This window comes from Botryllus schlosseri, chromosome 7 (genome assembly GCF_051294905.1).
Source record: "Botryllus schlosseri isolate E-star chromosome 7, Bs_hap1, whole genome shotgun sequence".
NCBI classification, from domain to species: domain Eukaryota; kingdom Metazoa; phylum Chordata; class Ascidiacea; order Stolidobranchia; family Styelidae; genus Botryllus; species Botryllus schlosseri.
Window position 1 is genome coordinate 18,507,379 of NC_137242.1, and position 8,464 is coordinate 18,515,842.

At 37.3% G+C, this 8,464-nt stretch overlaps 1 long non-coding RNA gene across 6 annotated transcripts; it reads right to left on the reverse strand.

Annotated features, from left to right (window-relative positions):
* Nucleotides 1–1,071: 1,071 nt before the first annotated feature.
* On the reverse strand, nucleotides 1,072–8,159 carry LOC145442366 (uncharacterized). 6 transcript variants are annotated; one of them, XR_013916040.1, is made up of 6 exons: nucleotides 7,378–7,789; nucleotides 6,445–6,561; nucleotides 5,755–6,154; nucleotides 4,321–4,437; nucleotides 4,004–4,110; nucleotides 1,072–1,306 (listed from the first exon to the last, which is right to left on the reverse strand). It is a non-coding gene; the product is annotated as an uncharacterized LOC145442366 (long non-coding RNA). The 6 variants fall into 6 exon arrangements; XR_013916042.1 differs by having other exon boundaries at nucleotides 5,755–5,861; nucleotides 7,378–7,787; XR_013916038.1 differs by lacking the exons at nucleotides 5,755–6,154; nucleotides 6,445–6,561 and adding an exon at nucleotides 8,028–8,159 and having other exon boundaries at nucleotides 7,378–7,505.
* Between the last annotated feature and the right edge of the window lie 305 nt (nucleotides 8,160–8,464).

Here is an 8,464-nt window from a genome sequence, read left to right on the forward strand (position 1 = left end):
CAGCTCAATGAAAGTTATCGCGTATCAGTCTGCAAGCACAATGAGCTTGTAGATAAGAATAGGCATGTTCTCTCTCGGGTGATTGATGCCATTAAATTTATTGGAGTTCATGAATTGCCCCTTCGAGGCCACGATGAGAAGGAATGCTCTCTCAATAGGGGGTATTTTTGGATCTAATTAAATACACGGCTTCCATTGATAGCATTTTGCGCGAACATCTCGACACCGCGACAGTAGCTAAGGGTACCTCAAAGACTATTCAAAATGATGTGCTTGATTCGATATATCACATCTATCTACAGCATTTGTTTACCGAGATTGTTGACGCTGAATTTCTATCTATTCAGTCTGACGAAACAACTGACACTACGTGTTTGTCACAACTAGTCGTGATTTTTCGGTTCACGAAATTTGGTATGCCAGTCGAACGATTCCACAGCTTTGTGGCTGTTGACGATCGCACTGCTGTCGGAATTTCTTACGTATTAAAAAAAACATTACAGCCCTATTCAGTTGAGTCGAAACTTATTGCGCAAACCTACGACGGCGCAGCAGTCATGAGCGGATCGCGACATAGCGTACAAGTTTTAATGAAAGAAGTTTACCCGCATGCGCATTTTTTGCATTGCTACGCGCATCAGCTCAATCTTGTAGTGAAAAAAATGTGCTTAGGAATATCTTCTGTCAAGATATTCTTTGCAAATCTTTCAGGGTTCTCCTCCTTTTTCTCTGTTTCGCCAAAGCGATCTGATCTATTGCGCGACATATGCAAGCACCGGTTACCTAGATGCGTATCAACACGGTGGAACTTCCAATCCAGAGTTGTGCAACGAGTGTCAGAGAGTACACTCTTAGCGAAAAGAGTGGTTATACTCACCCCAAAAGGTGGTACACGAAAACAGAACTTACGTAACCCTGCCGGTGTGCATGACCAGAATCCACCCCATTCCTTGCGGTGTATATCGGATATCTCACCCTAGCCATTAGAATTGATTGGGGCGGAATTTCAATATATACACCCCACTTGAAATCCTGCATCTTCTTCCAAATGGCACGCTATTGCAAATAAACTTTCTTGATTGCATATATTCGATATCAATTGAACCATAATAACATAAAATGGAAACATATTTCGTGAAATAACAAAAACAGAGATCCCAGCGACGGAGAAAAAATTCACTGAAAATACTGCTCGAAGAACATTGCCCATGTAGTATTGGGAAGTCGCCTCCTCCAGGTTTCCGAAAAACACTCTTGTACGGCGAAGGCTGAGTCACTATCTTCAGCAAGAACTTGTGGCATCATCCTGAAATCAAAATGCATATTCACAACCCAAATAACAGGCACATATGCTAACATGCATAACTTAATGAAAGACCACAAAAATAGAAGCCATTACAAAGTATATATATTTTCACAAAGTACTTACAAAAAATCAGATGTTACACTTGCTAAGGAATTGCAGCACAGACTGTGGTCCGATAGGGTGAACGTACCGCTATAGGAAGCATGTTCACACACGATCACTGTATGTGTGGGCAATTAGGCATCGACAAGATGGAAATTGATGGATAGTTTTCATACAAGCCGCATGTAACAGGCAGACTTGGACAACTAGAAAACGTTCCCTTTTTCCAAATTGGATTGGAATTATATTACAACTACAAGTTTTTTTTTCGAATTAGAGTAGAATTAAAATTTGAGCTACACAGTTGGAAATTAGATTAAAATTATAATTCTACCTAACAGTTTTTTTCAAATTAGATTAGAATTAGAATTACTGAAATCGCCAAAAGTTGAACCAAACTCCGTTATCATCAAATCATAGTTCATCTTATGAGCATGAGAATAGCAAATGTCTACGGTACAGTAGGGGTGTTCAAAAATGACTTTTTCTTTCAAATCTACTGGCTACTTGATAAAATTGTTAGGTTACCTAATTGAAGCCTACACACCAAATTTGGTTTGATTCCAACCAGTAGCCGCATTGCTACAGGAGAAGAAATTTTTTTATTTATTATATGAAAATGAACGAAAAAAGATTTAAAATTTTCTTTTCACCTCATTAAATTGTTAGGTTGTCTATAGCAACAATGCTCAACCGATTTGGCTCAATTCCAACCAGTGGAAGCGGAGTTATTGCCGTCACAAAATTTTGGATTTGAATAAAATAGTATTTACGGTGAACGATTCTTTAATCATTTATGACTGTTGTGCCCACCGTAAATACTATTTTATTCAAATCCAAATTTTTCGATATCAATAACTCCGCTTCGGCTGGTTTGATTTGAGGCAAATTTGGTGGGCATCGTTTCTATAGACAACCTTACAATTTCATTGGTGAACAGAAAATTTTGAATTTTTTTACTAATTTTTAAATAATAAATAAAATAACTTTCTTCTCCTGTAGCAATGCGGCTACTGGTTGGAATTGAACCAAATTTGGTGTTTAGGCTTCAACTCTGTAATCTAACAATTTTACCAAGTAGCCAGAAGAATTTGAGAATAAAGATTCATTTTTAACACCCCTACTGTACAGCAAGCTTGGCTTGTTTCGCACTATACACTTCTCCTGTAGCATTTCCAGGAAAACCAGACATTAGATTAGACTTAAAATTAGGTCATAGAAAGATTTCATACATTCGATTAGAATTGGAATTAGAGCATAGAAACATTTCACAAATTAAAATAGCTTCAATTAGGATAATTAGACAACTAGAATACTAGCAACACCGCCTATATCAGAAATAACTGAATACATTTTTGAAGATTCTTGCTGTTAGTAGTGTCACATGCCATTAGTAATTTTATATTAGTCGCGAAGATTCATATCGCAATTTTCAAGGTAGAATCCTCTGAAAATCTGCGTACCATACTTGACTATTTTTCCAACATTTCGTATTCTACTTCCACTTGGCGTAGTTTTGACTTGTATTGGGAACTGTTGCATCTACTTGTAATCGAGTATAAATTGAAGTTGGTATGTTTACATCGACTTGAGTAGCAACGCTGGTAACTTTGACCATCTCTGCTTTGGTTTACCTCATAGATGCGACTACGAAAGTTGACATCAGGTGTCATTACTAGGGCAATTTTTTTTGACATGTCAAAAAAAGTCAAAATTAGGTCAAAATTGTAGCGTTAGGTCAAAATTTGTCAAAATTGTTTACAAAATTTGTCAAAATTGTTTACAAAGTCAAACATTTTTTGACCTCTGCATTTCGTTTGTATCGTAGATTTTGCGCTGTCGGTGAACTTATCATTTGACATTTTACAGCTTGTAGCCTACTTTATAGGCCTACCGTTGTAAACGGACCATCGTCTGCTCATTGTGAATCATAAAGGGTCAAAGGAAACAAATATGGACATGGTTTTATGGTCAACGTACCACAATATCCTAGCTGAAGCAAGAATGCTTGGACATTGCATGGTTCTTATATCAAGAAGCGCAAGCTTAAAAATTGTGATATAGACAACATTGTCAGAATGAAGCAACACGGTTTGTCACCAGCACTGTGCACAAAACTTGAGTGTTGTCAGTCAACAAATGCTGCTGTTGAACGTTCTTTCTCCGTTCTTGGCAAGCTACGTAGTAAGGACAGACACTTTCTACCCGAGAATGTAGGAAAGGATCTTTCGTTGTACTACAACAAATTTTAATTATTTCCACCAGAATACGTAATGTAACTACTGGAATTCTTCATAGGGCCAGATTTCGTTAAAATACTAGTTTTTCATGTAAAAATCTGTCAGTTTTTGAGCCAAAAACGTTTTTTCAGGCCAATCTACTTTGTAAGGACAGACAGTTCCAACCAGAAATGAAGATAAGTAGTACAATTTTAACATTATATGCGAAAACACCTAATTTGCATACGTGAGGTCAAAATTTGGTCAAATTTCAGTTTTTAAGTCAAAAAAGGTCAAAATTTAGATTTTTTAGGTCAAAATCTTCCATGTTTTAGGTAAAAAAAAATTGCCCTGGTCATTACCAAAGTTGTCATACCTGCTGGCTTGATAACGAGTCTTTCAGTTTTCGCAGCAAACTTCTAAACTCGGTTAGTTCCTATGATATAATCTTGCTCTTGCAGCATGCAGTCTTTAAGCAGCATCCTAAAATTAGAAGAAAATCAGAGAAAGAGATGCATGGACTTGATTTAAATTTGACTACTTGGTATTAATGCAAAACACGAAACGTTTTCTAGTTGGGCAATATTGACTTTCAGAATGGATTCAAAGCGACCGCAGATACAGGTCTGATTAGAAAACCTTGACTTGCCTTATACATGGAAATTAGCAAATTAGCTGGATGCTAATGATTACCTTGCAATTTGTGCTGTTTGATAACGATCCATCACTGTTTCGCAGCATACGGTTTTATGGTTCAATGCGACGTCGACTTGGTTGAAATGCCCTGACATGATCTTGTATAGTAGCATCCTAAAATTGAAATAATAACCATGAGGTATAAACGTTTAGTTGACAATTTGGATTGGATTCTAAACTCATCTGATATGTGCGCTGGGGGTCTTCAAAAATGGATTTTTTTCTCAAATCGTACTGGCTACTTGATAAAATTGTAAGGTTACCTAATTTAAGCCTGCACGCCAAATTTGGTTCGATTCCAACCGGTAGCCGCATTGCTACAGGAGAAGAAAGTTTTTTATTTATTATATGAAAATGAATAAAAGAATATTTGAAATTTTCTGTTCACCCCATTATATTGTTAGGTTTTCTATAGAAACATTGCTCAACCGATTTGGCTCAATTCCAACTAGTGGAAGCGGAGTTATTGCCGTTGAAAAATATTGGATTTTAATATAATAGTATTTTTACGGTGACCGATTCTTTAATCAGTTATTACAGTTGTGCCCACCGTAAATACTATTTTATTCAAATCCAAATTTTTCGACATCAGTAACTCCGCTCCGGCTGGTTTGAATTGTGGCAAATTTGGTGGGCATCGTTTATAGACAACAATTTCATGGGTGAACAGAAAATTTTGACTCATTTTAATATAATAAATTAAAAAAACTTTCTTCTCCAGTAGCAATGCGGCTGCTGGTTGGAATCAAACCAAATTTAGTGTGCAAGCTTCAATAAGGTAACCTAACAATTTTATCAAGTAGCGAGTAGAATTTGAGAACAAAAAGTCATTTTTGAACACCCCTACTGCACCGCAAGCTTGGCTCGTTTCGCATTCTACAGTTCTCCTGTAGCCTTTTCAGGAAACCCAGACATTAGATTAGAATTAAAATTACCGTAGACCATAGAAAGATTTCATAAATTCGATTAGAATTAGAATTAGAGCATAGAAACATTTCACAAATTAGAATAGCTTCAATTAGTATAATTAGACAACTAGAATATCTAGCTGTCCAAGTCTAGCAACACCACCTGTACCAGGAATAACTGAATATATTTTTGAAGATTATTCCTGTTAGTAGTGTCATATGCCAGTAGTAATTCTATATTAGTCGCGAAGATTCATATTGCAATTTTCAAAGTACAAACTTCCGAAAAACTACTTACCATACTTGACTATTTTTCCGACATTTCGTATTCTACTTCCACTTGACGTAGTTTTGACTTGTATTGGGAACTGTTGCATCTACTTGTATCGAGTATAAATTGACGGGGTATTTCTACATAGACTTGAGTAGCAACGCTAGTAACTTTGACCATCTCTGCTTTGGTTTACTTCATATATGCGACTACGAAAGTTGACATCAGGTGTCGTTAACAAAGTTGTCATACCTGCTGGCTTGATAACGAGTCTTTCAGTTGTCGCAGCATACTCCTAAACTCGGTTAGTTCCAGTGATATAATCTTGCTCTTGGAGCATGCAGTCTTTAAGCAGCATCCTAAAATTTAAAAAATAATCAGAGAAAGAGATGCATGGACTTGATTTAAATTTGACTACTTGGTATTAATCCAAAACACGAAACGTTTTCTAGTTGGGCAATATTGACTTTCAGAATGGATTCAAAGCGACCGCAGATACAGGTCTGATTAGGAAACCTTGACTTGCCTTAGCCCAGTGGTTCCCAACCTTTTTCGACCCATCGCCCCCTTTTCAAGGTCAACACCGATCATCGCCCCCAAAATTTCGTGTACCGAAAATTGGGCATACAAACTGTAATCACCGGCGGGTTGACTAAAAAAAAAGGTCAAATTTTCAGCTCGATGTCTAATTAGACACACTTTTGTAACTAAATTTCCGTGGGTTGACTAAAAAAAAAAGGTCAGCCGTTTTGACGCGTCATCGCCCCCCTATCGCCCCCCGTCGCCCCCTTTGTCCATTTTCGCCCCCCTGTCGCCCCCTTCGTCATTTTCGCTCCCCTAGACTGCCAAATCGCCCCCTGGGGGGCGATATCGCCCACGTTGGGAACCAGAGCCTTAGCCTATACATGGAAATTTGCAAATTAGCTGAATGATAATGATTACCTTGGAATATAAGCTGTTTGATAACGATCCTTTACTGTTTCGCAGCATACGCTTCCACCGTTAAATGTGACGTCGATTTGGTTGAAATTTCATGATATTAGCTTGTATAGCAGCATCCTAAAATTGAAAAAATAACCATGAGGCATACGGTAAACGTTTAGTTGACAATTTGGATTGGATTCGAAAGGCCCACGACATCCGAAATGTGTACTGATGTTGTAGCCTAGACTTGCTTTATGCTTGTAAATAAGCGAGTTGAAGTACAATTTTGTAACTATCCTACGCATAGTATATTACTCACCAACAACATATTTGATTTCACATTCACAGAGTAAGAGTCTGCTACTAATAGCAATCAGTCCTTGAATCTAACAAAAAGCAGATTTGTGCATATGCACAGATCGTGTGTATGTCATATCATGAGTCAAGAAGTGCATATATTATGATTTGTTTATATTGATCGAAAGGATAGTTTGATAAACTTTGGCAAGGCTATGTTTGCCTCTTCATATTGGTCAAAACATTGAAGACCCAGCTAATCCGTGCATTGTTGCACACCGAGTTGACCGCAGTAGTGCGCATTGCTACTCAAGCCATAGATGTCAATTTCTACTCAATGACAAGCATATAGAAGTGGCTACGTTAAATCCATGTCAAGCTGCTTCAAATTAAAATAAATATATGAACAGAACTCAGAGAAGTAGTTTCAAAAGAAGTAGTCTGGTTGATGGGTCACATACTCTCAACAGATAGTCTGAGTTGGCCACTGCAAAATATGTTCAATGAGGTAAGCCTGTTCCTAGTCAAGTCTCTCATATTCATAGTGATAGCAATATAGCATCGTCATATTTTCACCCATGTCATAATATCATTAACATTTATTGGCCCCAATTTACGGGGATCGAAAGCTTTCATCAAATGTCCATTGCTCACCTCAGATACCATTGCTTCATATGCTTCAGCCCTTTGCTGTTTGTATGTTACACTTGTTTTCTCATGAGGAGAAATCAATAATTTCATTCTTCAAGAGCCCCAAATTTGCGATCTTTGCCCATGCAAGTCTGAAGTAGAATAGATAATATGTTTACCTTCCTACCATAACATAACATAATATATAATGTGTATATAGCTCAGTGATAATGACAGGGTGATAGGCCTATAAACATAGCTCTGCATAGTCAGTGGTAGGCTACCCTTTACACTTAAACAGGTCGTGATGTGCTTTGGTAATCAATATAACGACAATCGAGTCGATTTTTTTTCAATGCACTTACAAACGATGTCGCTCAAACCCAAATTACCGTAGTTTATAATCATAGTTTATGCTGGACCTGTCAACAGTATCTCCATTAGAGACATTGAGCTACTGTGTATTGGAGATTGGTATCGGTACTGGTGATACAACAATTTATGTGAATTCAATGTATCGTCACTACCGGTACGTTTAAAATTCCAACTTGCTACATATAATTCTGTTCAGTACAGCTGCGACACTAAGTAACAGTCTGAATCGGATCTGTACTGGAAACGCAACGGAACAAATGTTCTTTACTACAATAGTACAGATACGAAATGTAACTCACCATCCAGATATTTTCAATCTGGAAAGAGGCTTTCTTCACAGATTCACGACGACTAATACGGTCAGTCGATAGCCAGTCTGCTCTCTTCAGCGCGGAAATACGGCATATAACGAAAAATTTTACATAGCTGTAGCCAAACATAGCAGCAGCTGTTCTGGTTTGTATATTCCATTATGATGTGACAATTGACTCACTGATGTAATAACTATATTGAAGTTAAGGATCTCCGGAATATTTGTATGTATACTATAATTGATTTATCGGAAATATGGATTTGATAGCTGTGAAGCTGCAGATTGCATCATAATAAGCTTCAAAAAGTCTTGCAGTACTAGATTTATCTTCATAGATCGAACCATTGATACGATCCGAAAGCTGTATGCGAATTGTCGGTTAGGCTTAGTGTGCAATTCATAAAGCTACCAAATAGTGAATAA